General features: G+C 37.2%; 1 long non-coding RNA gene across 2 annotated transcripts; it reads left to right on the top strand.

Moving 5' to 3' along the window:
* The first annotated feature begins 11,628 nt into the window (after positions 1-11,628).
* Positions 11,629-13,050, top strand: LOC146884693 (uncharacterized). 2 transcript variants are annotated; one of them, XR_014996437.1, is made up of 3 exons: positions 11,629-11,744; positions 12,412-12,678; positions 12,796-13,050. It is a non-coding gene; the product is annotated as an uncharacterized LOC146884693 (long non-coding RNA). The 2 variants fall into 2 exon arrangements; XR_014996436.1 differs by having other exon boundaries at positions 11,629-12,678.
* Positions 13,051-13,608: the final 558 nt, after the last annotated feature.

Below are 13,608 nucleotides of genomic sequence, written 5' to 3'. Positions count from 1 at the left end.
TTTGGTTTGGTTTCTATATTTGGTGCATACTTCTTTTTGGAGATGATCTAATTTTCCTAAGGTAGCATCCTAGGAGGTGGAGTACCTAGTCCCGAAAGAGAATCCTCTTTGGTGAGATCAAGAGGAAGTGCAAGAGTGAAACACTTGTGAGGACCAAGCCAAGAAGACCTTTTACATTTTGTTCACTTTGATTGTATTCAAATTGAGTTGTAAAATTGTAATGCTTTCCTTCTTGTGTTCATGGCCTAGTTAGGTGTCTTGGGGGAGTCTTAGGTACTCAATCCCATCTCCTAACTAGAACCTCTTCTATACATTAGTGAAGCGCTTTTAGTGGTAAAGTTTGAAGGTTCCAAGTGCCTTCTACTTCTACCAAAACTTAGGCCGCATATAGCTTATAATCTTTCTTTTTTTTAATTTTCTTGTTTGATAGTTTAGTGTGTGTCAACTTAGTCTTTGAATTAATTTCATTTAAGAAGTTTTGTACAAAAGTTTCAAGTTCCCTTGGCTAGGAAAGACTTGGTATGTAAGCAATCCAAGTGATTCACCTCTCTTTCCTGGAGGAGAACTAAAAGCTTTTGCTATCTACTTCTTCTTTGAAATTTTCTTTTAAAGACCAAAATCTTAAAAAAAAAAATGACTCAACCTCCTTCTCAATGTATGAGTGCTTCAAATGAAGAAGAAATAAGTTTGAAACAAATTGCCTTTGATTTGAGAGCACTACTACGTTGGAAGGAAGATGAAATAATTGCAAGGGAAAGGGAAAAAAAAGAAAGAGATAGGTTTCATCAACTTTTAGATGAAGAGAGGAGGGGAACAAGAAATATGGAAAGGTTGCATGAGAGGATGAGTAATAGGAGTCAACATTTGTACTCCCACACTTCAACACTAGTCACACACTATGAAGAAGATAATAGACTAGTTGACAACTTCTATCAACCTCCTCCTCCTCTAAGAAAAGAAAGAAGAGAGCCCAGGGAACCAAGAGCCATTAGAATAGACCTCCCTCACTTTTATGGGAAAGATGATGTTGAAGCTTATCTTGATTGGGAAATGAAGGTTGAGCAACTCTTTGCTTGCCATCAAATAAGTGAGGAGAGGAAAGTACCCTTAGCTACCCTTAGCTTCCAGGGCAATGCTATGTATTGGTGGACTGCCCTCGAAAGAGATAGGAGAATCAATCAAAGTCCCGAGGTCAAATATTGGAATGACCTCAAAGGAGCCCTTAGGAGAAGACATATTCCCTCCTATTATCATAGAGAGCTAATGGATAAGCTCCAAAGACTCCATCAAAATAAAATGAAAGTGGAAGAATATAGACAAAAGATGGAGTTATATATGATGAGGGCTGGGATTAGGGAGTCCGAGGATACCACCATTGCAAGGTTTCTTAGTGGCTCAAGTCTTGAGGTAAGAGATAGAGTAGAATTGTTGCCCTACCAAGACTTAAATGACTTGGTTCAACTTTGCATAAAGGTAGAGCAACAAATTCTAAGGAAAAATTTTCGAAATGACTACTCTAACTCTTATACCAAGAAAGAATTCAAGAGGGAGGGTAAACAAGTCAAAGAGGAACCCTCCAAAAGTTTCAAGGAAAAGGAGAAACCAAGGGAAGGCACATCTTCACACACTCGCACTAGTGAAATCAAATGTTTCAAGTGTCTTGGTAGAGGTCATGTTGCATCTCAATGCCCCACCAAAAAGACCATGATCTTAAGGGGTGTTGACCACTATAGTAGCCAAGATGAGCAAGAAAGTGAGAGTGAGACTTCTAGTGAGGAGTCTAATGATGAGGCTAAGGAAATTGCCTATCCTTGTGAAGGAGACCTTCTAATGATTAGAAGACTTCTTAGCAACCAACCCATTCCAAAAGAGCCAACACAAAGAGAGAACATCTTTCATACAAGATGTAAAATTTTAGAAAACACTTGTTCTCTCATTGTTGATAGTGGTTCATGTTGCAATTGTTGTAGTACAAGGTTGGTTGATAAGTTGGCTTTGACTATCATTCCCCATCCAAAACCTTACAAATTGCATTGGCTTAATGAAAGTGGGGATTTGACAGTCCAACATCAAGTGAAGGTCAAGTTATCCATAGGGAAATATGAAGATAGTGTGCTATGTGATATAGTACCTATGGAAGCTTGCCATGTTTTATTGGGAAGACCTTGGCAATTTGACAAGAAAACCATGCATAATGGTCTTACCAATGAAATCACCTTCACTCACAAGGATAGAAAATTTGTCTTGCATCCTTTATCACCATCCCAAGTGGTAGAGGATCAAATCCAAATGAGAAAGAAGTTGGAAAAGGAGAGAAAAGAGGATAAAAAAAAAGTCTTCCCTCTCTCCCAAAAAAAGTAACTAAAGATGAATTTGAGGTGGGAGAGATTGGTGTTCCTTCTGCCAAGGTCATTCAACATGAGAACATTTTGACTATAAAATCTTTGAACCAAGTTCTCAATGATGAACAACCTTCATGCCTCTTGTTGTGTAAAGGAACACTCACATGTACTGCCACAGCTCTTGAACTTAAGAATCTACCTCCTAAAATTGAAAATCTTTTGAAAGAATTTGAGGATATATTCCCTAAGGAAGGGCCTATTGGGCTTCCTCCCTTTAGAGGAATTAAACATCAAATAGATTTAGTGCCTGGGGCTAGTCTACCAAATAGACCAGCCTATAGGACAAATCCTCAAGAAACAAAGGAGATAGAGTCTCAAGTCCAAGAGTTGTTGGAGAAGGGTTGGGTTCAAAAGAGCCTTAGCCCTTGTGCTGTGCCTGTTTTGTTAGTACCTAAAAAGGATGGGAAATGGAGAATGTGTTGTGATTGTAGAGCCATAAATAACATCACCATTAAATATAGGCATCCAATCCCTAGGCTTGATGACATGCTTGATGAGTTGCATGGGTCCCTCATGTTTTCTAAAATTGATCTAAAGAGTGGTTATCACCAAATAAGAATCAAAGAAGGTGATGAGTGGAAAACCGCTTTTAAGACCAAATTTGGACTATATGAGTGGTTGGTGATGCCCTTTGGGCTTACTAATGCACCTAGCACATTCATGAGGCTAATGAACCATGTCCTTAGAGAGTGCATAGGAAAGTTTGTGGTTGTCTATTTTGATGATATCTTGATTTATAGCAAGAGCTTGCATGAGCACATAGACCATCTGAGGTCTGTCCTTACCATCCTTAGGGTAAATAGTTTGTTTGCTAATAAAGAGAAATGCACTTTCTGTGTAGATAGTGTAGTTTTCTTAGGTTTTGTTGTGAACAAAAATGGGGTCCATGTTGACCCTACAAAAATAAAGGCCATCCAAGAATGGCCTACTCCTAAAAATGTTGGAGAGGTTAGGAGCTTCCATGGTTTGGCAAGCTTTTATAGGAGGTTTGTTCCTAACTTCTCTACTTTGGCTTCACCCCTCAATGAACTTGTCAAGAAAGATGTATCTTTTAATTGGGGTGAAAAACAAGAGTATGCTTTTCAACAACTTAAGGAAAATCTCACCAATGCACCAATTCTAGCTTTACCAAACTTTTCAAAAACCTTTGAGCTAGAGTGTGATGCATCCGGTGTAGGAATAGGTGCTGTGTTGTTGCAAGGAGGGCACCCAATTGCTTATTTCAGTGAAAAACTTCATGGTGCCTCCCTCAACCATCCCACCTATGATAAGGAATTGTATGCCTTAGTTAGGGCCCTTCAAACTTGGGAACACTACCTTGTGTCCAAAGAGTTTGTCATTCATAGTGACCATGAGTCGCTAAAATATTTGAAGGGCCAACATAAGCTGAATAAAAGACATGCTAAGTGGATGGAATTCTTAGAACAATTTTCTTATGTGATAAAGTACAAGAAGGGCAAAAGTAATGTGGTGGCTGATGCCTTGTCTAGAAGGCACACCTTGTTTTCAAAATTGGGAGCCCAAATTCTTGGATTTGATCACATTCCAGAAATGTATAATCAAGATTCTGAGTTTTCCTCTACTTATGCTGAATGTATGGAAAGACCTCAAGGAGGTTTCTATGTGAATGAGGGGTATTTGTTTAAAGAAGGAAAAATTTGTATTCCCCAAGGTTCACAAAGAAAACTCCTTGTTCAATAAACACATGAAGGGGGATTAATGGGTCATTTTGGGGTAGAAAAAACCCTAGGTCTTTTAAAAGAGAAATTCTTTTGGCCCCATATGAGGAAGGATGTCCAAAGGCATTGTAATAGATGTATTTCATGCTTACAATCTAAGTCTAAAACAATGCCTCATGGATTATACACTCCCTTGCCTGTTGCTTCAGCCCCTTGGGAAGAGATAAGTATGGATTTTGTCTTAGGACTCCCAAGAACACAAAGGGGTTTTGATTCCATTTTTGTGGTGGTAGATCGTTTTAGCAAAATGACACACTTTATACCCTGCCACAAAGTGGATGATGCTAGCAACATTGCTAGGCTTTTCTTTAGAGATGTGGTCAAGCTTCATGGTATACCCCGCACCATAGTTTCTGATAGAGACACCAAGTTCCTTAGCCACTTTTGGAAAACACTTTGGTCAAGGTTAGGAACTAAGCTTAATTTCTCTACTTCATGTCACCCACAAACTGATGGGCAAACTGAAGTTGTTAATAGGTCTTTGTCTACTATGTTAAGGGCAATTTTGAAAGGGAACCACAAATCTTGGGATGAATGCCTTCCCCATATTGAGTTTGCCTACAATAGAGTAGTTCATAGGACTACTAAAATCTCTCCATTTGAAGCTGTTTATGGCTTTAATCCTCTCACTCCCATGGACTTGCTACCACTTCCTACATCTTTTGATTTTATTCATAAAGAAGGGGTGGCAAAATCTGATTTTGTTAAAAAGATGCACGAAAAGATTAAAAGCCAAATCCAGCAACAAATAGAGAGGTATGCTAAGTACAACAATAAGGGGAAGAGGGAAATGATTTTTGAAGAAGGGGATTGGGTGTGGCTACACCTTAGAAAAGATAGATTTCCTAAGCAAAGGAAGTCTAAACTTAGTCCTCGAGGTGATGGTCCCTTTAAAGTGCTAAAAAGAGTAAATGATAATGCGTATAGGCTAGAGTTACCTGAAGGCTATGATGTGCATGCCACCTTTAATGTTGCTGACTTAATACCTTTTGCAGGTGGTACAGATGATGAGGCAGAGACTACAGATTTGAGGACAAATCCTTCTCAAGAGGGAGGGGATGATGAGATGCCTCGAGCCAAGGGACCTACAACAAGAGCCATGGCTAGGAGAATACAAGAGGAATGGGCCTTAAATGCGCATGCAAGGCCCAAGATGAACTTCACATGGGCCAAGGAAGATGTGAAGACCTAGCCTAGGACATTTTGCTTGTAAATACTAGATTAGGATTTTATTTTGGGCTTTGTATTTTGGGCCCAGTAGAATAGGGTTTTCTTTGGGCCATGTATTGGGCCTTAGAGGAAATTGGGCTTTAGAAGTAATTTTGGACCAAAAAGGGAAATTGGGCCAAATGGGCCAAGAGTAGTGTGTCTACTCTAGAAAAGCCTAGAAGCTTCTCAAACTTGCTCTCCAAGGATGAGAGTTAGCTTCCCATGGCAAGACAAGTGTGACTTGCTTAGGTGGCAAGTCACACCTCCTACATGCTCCTTTTTGGCTCCAAAATTCAACTTTCTAGACTCCTTTTTCCCTCCACTTTTTGGAGACCCCTTGGTCTCATTTTAGCTTATAAATAGAAGGCTTAGGAGATGTATTTTTGAGCTTGAAATTGAGTAATGAATTGCTGCCCAAATTTGTGCACAAATCTCTTTTGAGCTCACCTTAGAGTAAACTCTTCTCTAGTTTACTCTAGTCTTCTTCCTTAGGAGTTGACCTCACCTCTCTTAAGAATCCTTTCACCTACACCAAACCAAACACCTTAAGCTTCTTTCCTTCATGCTTCCGCATCCAACACCATCCATGGAGCCTCCATTCTTCATGCAAGCTTCAATGGAGACAAGAAGAAGCCATCAAAAACAAGAGTCTATTTTGCAGCAACTCAACGAAAAACTCACTAATGCACCCATTCTAGCCTTACCTAATTTTTCTAAAATTTTTGAGCTAGAATGTGATGCATCCAATGTAGGCATATGTGTTGTGTTGTTGCAAGGAGGTCACCTAATTGCTTATTTCGGTGAATAACTTCATGACGCTTTCATCAATTACCCCTCTATGATAAAGAGATGTATGCCTTGGTGCATGCCCTTCAAACATGGGAATACTACTTAGTGTCCAAAGTGTTTGTCATTCATAGTGACCATGAGTTGCTTAAATATTTGAAGGACCAACACAAGTTGAATAAGAGAGATATTAAATGGATAAAATACTTAGAACAATTTCCTATGTGATTAAGTACAAGAATGGAAAAATTAATAACATGGATAATGTCGTATCAAGAAAACACACTTTGTTTTCAAATATGAGAACCCAAATTCTTGGATTTAATCACATTCCATAAATGTATGTACAAGATTCAAATTTTTTCTCCACCTTTGTCGAGTGATTAGAAAAAGCACAAGAGGATTTCTATGTGTCTAGGGGTACTTATTTAAAGAAGAAAAAAAATTTATATCCAAAAGGTTCACATAAGAAACTCCTAATCAAAGAGGCACAATAAGGGGTCTAATAGGTCATTTAGGGTAGATAAAGACTCTTAGTTTGCTTAAGGAAAAATTCTTTTGGCCCCGTATGAGGTAGTATGTCTAAAGGCATTGTCATAAATGTATTTCATGTTTACAATCTAAGTCTAGGACAATGCCTCATGGACTTTATACCTTGGATGTTGCTTCAACCCCTTGCAAAGATCCTAGTTAGTATCACACAAGAAAATGTCTCATTAACAACTAGTTTTAATGACCAAAAGTTGTTAGTCACTATAGTGACCAATTTAGATACCTATAAAAAAAACTTATTGGTTACTAAAATAGTCATTATTATGAATACAAAATTATAATTGGTGTCTAAATTGGTTTCTAAAATTTAGCTAGCAAGGTTTTAGTTACCAAAGGAAATTGATCATTAAACATTAGTTGTCCAGGTTTTGCTACCACAGGAAAGGTTTTGAAATTAGTCTATAATTAATTAGTAACCAATTTGCGACCAATTGTAATTCTTTTTTTATAATAGTGACTATTTTTTAGTAACCAATAAATTTTTATTTCGTAAATTGGTATCTAAATTAGTTACTATAGTGACTAAAAACTTTTGGTCAATAAAATTGGTTGTTAATCATATATTTTCTAATGTATGGATTTTTTTCTTGGTCTTCAAAAAATCAAAAGGGGTTATGATTCTATTTTTGTGGTGGTTGATCATTTTAGGAAAATGAAATATTTTATACTCTGCCACAAGGTGGATGATGCAAGCAATGTTGTTAGGCTCTTCTTTAGAGAGATATGGTGTTTCATGAATTATCATACACCATAGTTTCTAATAGAGATCCAAAGTTCCTTAGTCATGTTTAAAGAATACTTTAGTCAAGACTAGGAACCAAACTTAACTTTTCTACTTCTTGTCACCCACAAACTGATGGGCAAACAAAATTTGTCAACAGGTCTCTATCCAATATGGTAAAGGGGATTGGGTTTAGCTTCATTTAAGAAAAGCTAGATTTCCTATAAAAAAAGGTCAAACATAGCCCCCAAGGAGATGGTCCCTTTAGAGTTCTTAAAAAAGTGAATAATAATGCATATAGGCTAGAACTATCTGAGGAGTACAAAGTTAATGCCACATTTTAGTGTCATTGACCTTATTCCTTGTGCATGTGGAATTTATGATGAGACAGACCCTCTAGATTTGAGGTCAAATCCTTCTCAAAAGGGAAGGGATAATAACATACCTCTAATCAACAACCTGCAACAAGAACAAAGAGCAAGAGCATACAAGAAGACATGGCCTCTTCAGAGCTTAACATGCCCAATTCACATAGACCAAGGAGGATTTGAAGACTTAATCTAGGATTCTTTATTTGTATTTCTTTTGGGCTTGTATTTGGGTTGAGTAATATAGGATTTAGTGGGCCTCACATTTAGCCCTTGTTTGGGCTTTGGGCTTAGTAGAATAATTTAGGGCCAAAAAGGGTGGACTTTGTTTGAGACATGAAATTAGGGCTACTGGGCTAGCTTGGGCCTCAAGAAACCCTTATAATGCATGAGAGGCTCTCCATGGGGTGCCTTGTGCACCTTTTGCATGTGAGAAGCATGACCTTGCCAAGTCACACTAGAGGCATGATTTCTTTTGGCTTTAACATTTGATTTTTCTTTTTGAATTTCTCTATTCTTTTTGGAGAAGTTTTACTCTACTTTGCTCCTATAATTAAAGGAGTACCCTTCCTTGTAAAACCACTCATGAATGTTAATGAAACTCTATAGAGATTTCTCTAGACACTTTTATGAGTCTCCTTAGGATAGGTCTCCCCTATTTTGACTTCTCTAGCCTCCTTCCTCTTGAGTTGGTCCAACCTCTATTGAGAGCAACCTTTTCTCAATTCCAAATCTCTTCTGTCGAACCAATGTCTACAATAAATCTTCCACACCTTCCATCTTCATTCTTCATGTGCAAGCAAGCTTGGAGATGGAGTCATCAACCTTCCCTTTACCTCATCTACTAGCATGGTTACATTGTTTCCCTTCAGAAAGTATATGACTTTATAACACTTCATGTTTCTTGTAATACAACATAGATCCACTTGAGCAACTCATTAGGCACGACATCTCCCTAGTATTGCATCCATTCATTTGTTGGATACTCAATTTCATTAATTACAATCATTATAAGAAAAGTTTATTGTGCGTGAATTTCACTTCAGCATGCCTTGTTACACCTTTAAGTGGCATTCGCTGAATCTGTCAAGTTTCACTTCAATTCTCATTAGTTAAGCTTCAATTGTGTAACACTTAAGCCCATCTCACTTAAGCATTCAACCATGGATCGGGAATGTGTCACGTAAGGCAATTTTCTAAACATGTTTAAGGAACTAAAACCCTAACTAACATATTTGCTTTGAGCGATGTCATAAGCAAATATCAAATATACTTATGGTGTGTTTGGATGATGCAATTCAAGAGGGTGGTTCATTTATTTGGAGAATTTGAAATTCTTTGTAATGAAATGATTTGTTTGGATAGAGAAATTAAAAAGCATTTAAAATGCATGCTTTTTTTTTTGAAGTATTTCAATTAGCTAAATTAAAAGAAATTCAAATACTCTCAAAATAGGTGGAATTTTAAATTCTTCTCACTCAACCTCAAACGGACCTGGCAAACCCGACAACCATGACAGGTTGGGCTGGCAAAACAATCCAGACGAATTAGACCAATCTGACGATACAAATAGGTCGAGCAGGCCCAACGACATAGATGGGTCGGGTGGGCCCGATGACCCAGACTTTTCAAGGTGATCTAATGAGACATACTGGTCGGGCAGGCTTGACAACTTAAACAGGTCGGTTAAGCCCTGACAACCCATACCGCACGGGCGGGCCCGATAACCAAGATGTGTCGAGTTGGACCAACAACCCAAACGGACCAGGCTGGCCCGACGACATCAACGGGTCGGGCGGGCCCGATGACCCAAACAAGACTAACGACCTAGACAAGTTAGGTGGGATCGAAGACAGAGACGGGTCGAACCGACTTGACAACCAAGATGGGTCAATGGGTCCGATGACCCACACGAATTTGGCAGGCCAGACAACCTATTGGTGTCGGGCGGGCCTAATGACCCAGACGTGTCGGATAGGCTTAACGACCCGACCAACCCATTGACCCGACAAGCCTAGCCGACCCGATGACCTAGTCAGGCCCAATCGGCCCAACGACCTAGACGAGCCCGACCGGTCTAACGATTCGGGCGATACCAACCGGCCCAACGACCTTGCCCAGTCTTGCCGCCCCATCGAAACAGACTTATCGGGTGTGCCCGATGACATAAACGGGCCCGACAACCCAGATGGGTCGGACGGCCCGACGACCTAGTGGGGCCAAGACGGGCTAATGACCTAGACAAATTGGGTTAGGCTGGGTCGAAGAACTTGACGGGCATGATCGACCCGTATGGGTCGTCATGCTGATCAGACTTGTTTGGATCGTCGAGCCTACCCAACCTAGCCCGTTTGGGTTTCCCTACCCTACTGAGTTGTCAAGTTGTTTGACCCATTTGGGTTGTCAAGCCTGTTTCCAAATTTATCATGAACTCAAAACATAATTAAGCCTAAAATAAATATTTTTAAAATGAAATTTTATCTCACAAGAAATTCAATTATTTTATCCAAACAAGAAATTGAAATGGTAGGTATTTGAATTTCTTTATCCAAACAAGTTATTTAGAAAATGAAGGAAATTTAATTGCAAGTAATTCAAATACAATGTATTTCAATTTCTGAACATTATTGAAATGCTTCATCCAAACACAAGGTTAATATATTAGTTTTAGATTTGACCAAAAGACAATTTACTCTATTAGTTACCTTGCTCGGCTCCAACAAATGCTCTCAATACCTTTCCATTTCCATGGGGAATGAAGGTTTGGCTTTTGAACCACTAGCAATGTTAATATTCTGACTTTAATTTCATTGAGATATCATTGTTTAAAATCAATTTTTGTATCCAAGATATTTTCTAGTTAGAGGAATGATGTATTCTTAATTATATGTTTTGAATCTTTTAGTTGTATTCTTTTCATTGTCCTAGTATTTTTATCTTTGTTATATATACTTGTTTATTTATCTATTTCTATACTTAGAAAATTGAGGATTGTTTGTGATTGCATAAAGAACAATTTAAGTATACTAGTGCATAAATCCTTTTTACGTAATTACAATTAAAATAAAGTGTGCTTGATTAGTTTTAGTTTGCAATCATATTGTTTTTAACAATTGTATATAATCTCTCAAATTACCTACAGGATTGTGGATTCGATGAAAATTTTACTATCTAAGGAGAAAATAAACAACTTTTAAATAACTTAAAAGATACTTAAAAATACGGGGGAGATCAACTAAAAATGATAAGAATATATAATATATATATATATAAAAAAAAACACAAAATACATTATTTAATGCTTATATTTCAAATTGAAATTTTGTTCTTCATAGTTTATTTATCTTTAAATTTTGATAGTTAATTTTATAGTTAATAAATTTCTGTAAATAATATTTTTATTACAACAAGCAGTAATTAATACACCGACCCAACTAGTGAGCATATGCAACTAATAATGTTTTAAAAGCTCTTTTCTTGTATTCTATTGGTGCCTTATGTCCTATAATTTTGCATTAAAATAAATTAAGTAGGGGAGGCAAATTGTCAACTAATAGGCAAATCTCTGGATAGTGGTGTATGCAACATGAGCAAGCTAGGTACACTAGATCAGAAGGTGAATTCAAATACTTAGAGGGTGAAGGAGTTGCTAGAGAGAAGGGGACGTAGTGCTCTGTTTTGTTTGTTTTGTACAAGTGCTTATAAAATAATCTCGTGGTGATCGAGTTGCATAGGAGTTCAACAGATTCACCCATAGTATTTAGAGGCACAACTACGTGGAGAAACTAGAACCATGAAGGAAATGCGTAATATAAGTTGGTCCATCACTCCTAAACCAAAAGACAAAAAAAGAAGCCATTTCGATACAGCTGGGAGCAGACAAGACAGCAAAGTTATGCAACGGCATATCAAATTGCTGAAGAACACTATTACTGCAAAATGCAACAGGTTGTGGCACTGTCATAAAGTGAGTGTTTAATTTGTCCTCGTAAATTCAGTTTTATACTTTGTAAATTGGTTTTATTTCAAGTTAGGATCTTCAACATGGATATATTTGATAATACATGTTGCTAAGAGAATTCTTAGAAATTTTATACACATGGTTCTTATCAAATTTGGACGGATGCTTACTAGGTAGGTGAAAGGGTGAGGTTCTTAGGAGTCCAGTTGTGAAAGGAGTATGGTTTTCAAGAGTTGATAGTTTTGATAGTTTGTTGCCGATCCATAGGAATAACTGAGGAGGGATTCACTTGATGACCCTTAAGTCAATAAAGGTTTACAAAAATAGTACAATATATGAGTATAATCACTAGTAGAAAAAGGAGAATCTATGACGACTTATTATGACAGGTATAAGCTACCTATCATAATAAGTTGACCGGTGGCATTTTTGTAATAAAAGTAAATGTTATTATGACTGGTAAAAAGGGATCTATCATAATAAGTGAAAAGGAAAAATTTATTATAACAAGTGCAGAGGACCTATCATAATAGATGGGCGCGGTGACAAGATTGAAATTATGTTAAAAATATATTATGACAGATTTAGAGAAACCTGTCATAATATCTTCAAATCCCTAATTTTTTCCTTCCTTCTTTTCTCTTTCTCTTTCTCGTCTCCATTCTTTCTCCAGAAGTATACTTTCTTTCTCAAATAGTCATGTTACCTTCTTGTTTCACATTGTCGTCGCCGCTCTGTTCGCCACTTCGTTCGTTGCATCGTTCGCGCACCGTACGTGCTCTGTCCACTCGCCGTCTGCGCACCGTTTGCGAGCCATCTGCTCGCTGTCCGCTCGTCGTGTTTGCAACGCGACTCCAACGCTGTGGTGTCGTGACCTTCTTCGCCTTCATTTATGTCCAAAATGGCCGCCACACTTGCCAATGCCGACAACCGCACTCAGGCAACTATCTCCTATCAATTTTTTTTTCTGTTTTTCAATTTTTCTAAAAAATATGTATGAATATAAAATTGAATGAGGAATCTGATAAAAGTGCATTTTTGTTACAATTTAATTTAGGCGACACTTGCGCGCTTGGATGCTTTGAAGAATGACAATGCTGGTTTTGAAATTGAAGATGCCAATAACGATGATGATGAAGCTTCTCTCGACGAACAGGATCAATGTTAGGGTTTCTTCTCTACTTTTTTTTCCTTTTGTTTCAGAATTTTATTAGGCAAAACATCTTTATGTATATATAATTTGATAGAGTAAGTCTTTTTTGGATAATATTATTTGGATAAATTAAGTTAATGAAATTCTTTTATTTGAAAATTGTATATTGTTATATTCAGGTAATACTATTATGAATGGAGGAAAATTGAAAAAAAAAATACTCACTTATTATGTTAGGTGTAGAAATACCTATCATAGTAAGTTAGACTTATTATGACAGGTTTTCACGATGTCATAGAAAAAACGTATTTTTTATGACTCCTGCAACTATGATGCCAACATACCTATCATAATAAGTCCTTTTTACCTGTCATAATAAGCTCTTTTTGCACTAGTGAATAGTGAACGAGAGAATTCACTAGGCATTCGTGGTGAATTATGTCAAAATCAAAGGAGTTATAAAGTAGGAGATGACTTAAATTTTGATATGTGACAAACTTAAATTTTAACACATGACACTTTTAAATGGTGTTAACATAATTTTTATGGAAAGAGTCACAATGAGTCGTTTTACAAAAATAGGAACTCAAATGAGGCTTATTCATTTTTCTCTTTATATTTGTTTTTAACTTAATTAAGCCTAATTTTTGTTAATTAGAGTCAATGTGGTTCCTTTCATTAAATTGATGTATTAGTAATGTGGTCTCGATATTTTTC

Source organism: Vigna unguiculata, chromosome 7 (assembly GCF_037176805.1).
Source record: "Vigna unguiculata cultivar grain cowpea cultivar isolate G323 ecotype 2 chromosome 7, ASM3717680v1, whole genome shotgun sequence".
NCBI lineage: Eukaryota > Viridiplantae > Streptophyta > Magnoliopsida > Fabales > Fabaceae > Vigna > Vigna unguiculata.
This window is presented reverse-complemented; position numbering and strand designations above follow the sequence as displayed.